General features: G+C 58.8%; 1 long non-coding RNA gene across 1 annotated transcript in view; it reads left to right on the top strand.

Moving 5' to 3' along the window:
- The first annotated feature begins 42 nt into the window (after positions 1-42).
- The window catches only part of LOC112478490, a 3,279-nt gene continuing 1,798 nt past the window's right edge, over positions 43-1,523 (top strand). The window contains exon 1 of the long non-coding RNA XR_003045866.1: positions 43-649. This is a non-coding gene — a long non-coding RNA (uncharacterized LOC112478490). The remainder of the gene's footprint in view (positions 650-1,523) is intronic.

Below are 1,523 nucleotides of genomic sequence, written 5' to 3'. Positions count from 1 at the left end.
CTGCAGCCGCTGCACGTCTTAAGTTTCGAGCGATTTGGGGGAAGGAAGGAGGACAGAGAAGAAAAGAAGAGGGGGGTGGAGGGGGGGAGAAGGAAAAAAGCTGGGAGAGGGAGAAGAAAGAGATCTTCCTTTTGCCGAAGGAGGCATAACGTGGCTTAGAGGGTGCCAAAGCAAAAGGTTTTGCTTTATTTCATTTGTTTTTGCAACCGAGGCGTTCAGGGTGGGGCTGGCGCGAGGCGAGGGCGGATGGGCAGAAGGTGCCGGTCTCAGCGCACGGCGAGATTGGTTTATGCCTTCGGGTCCTCGCGCGGACGATTGTGATGCTGGACTCTTAAAAATACTATTGAAGGACCCCCTCCCCCACTGTCCCCTGCCTTCCTCCTTGGAACCCTTGGAGTTCATTCAAAACCGTCAGACTTTTCCAGAGCAGCCCCCCCCCCCGCCCACCGCACGGGGAGGGGGGGGGAGCGGGAGGACGTGCGCCCCGCCCGGTGCTCCGAGCGCCCGCGCACCCGCGTCGGCACGCTCATTACCACTACAAAGCCGGCGGACGTCTCAGCGCCGCTCCAAGGCTGCGTCTTCCACCGAGAACATCGGGAGGCCAGGAACTTACAGGGCGGCCGGCTTTATCTCTAGGGAAAGTTCCAGTGTAAGAACCAGATGCCAACATTCCCGGACGGTTTATGGCATCCGGATCCCTCAAGGGGGCTCCTCTGCAGTTAGAGTGTTAGCAGCGATTATTTGTCGTCTGTCCTGCAGAGGCGTTCCCTGAACGTGGATGTCCTCTGCTGGGCCGAAAACGGGGGTGGGGTGGGGGGGGGTGGGGCGGGGCAGGACTGTTCCCGATCCTGTTATCTGGCTCAGCAGTTTGTTGTGATTTTCGAGCAAACAGCATCTGGATTACATGAGGATTCCAGTTTTTGCTTTCCCTGTTTATTTAATACCTTGGCAAGAGGGACCCCTGACCCTAGCCCCAGATAACCGAATTTGGGCTTAAAACGGCCTTCGATGGGGACGAGAGGGAGGGACATGAGCAAAGCCACAGAAAGCACACGAGGGGATGCTCATTTCTCTCCCTTTGGGTATTGCCGAAGACCCGCCTAACCTCTACTAGCCGCATCGCTCTAGCGAAGCGCCTCGGCCACCACAGTGGCTTAGCATCGGCCCGTCGCCCCGGCCCGGGTCGCGGTCCCCTCGAGGATTCGCGCGGTGCTGCGTGTCCGGAACCACGTGGGGCCGTCCGCCGTCCGCGTGGGCAGGTCACCTTTCAGCTCCGCGCGTGCAGAGGAAGCGGCGTTTGGGGAGTTCGGCCGAGGGGCCGCGTTAACGACCAGCACGGCAGATATTCAGTTACAAATGCTGTGAAGTGTCCCGGTTTGTGGCCCGCCTTTGCCTTTCACAAAAGATTTTCCTGTGACTTTTGTTCCGGTCACCAAATTAAAAAAGAAAAGTAACTTGAGCGAGAGATAAGGTCTTGGAAAAGAATCCCGGCCGCCCGCGAGCTGGCGGGCGCGGGGCTGGCG

The sequence above is a fragment of the Pteropus alecto genome, unplaced genomic scaffold (genome assembly GCF_000325575.1).
Source record: "Pteropus alecto unplaced genomic scaffold, ASM32557v1 scaffold61, whole genome shotgun sequence".
NCBI classification, from domain to species: Eukaryota; Metazoa; Chordata; class Mammalia; order Chiroptera; family Pteropodidae; genus Pteropus; species Pteropus alecto.
The sequence above is the reverse complement of the archived record's forward strand: the minus strand, read 5'-3'. Positions and strand labels throughout refer to the sequence as shown.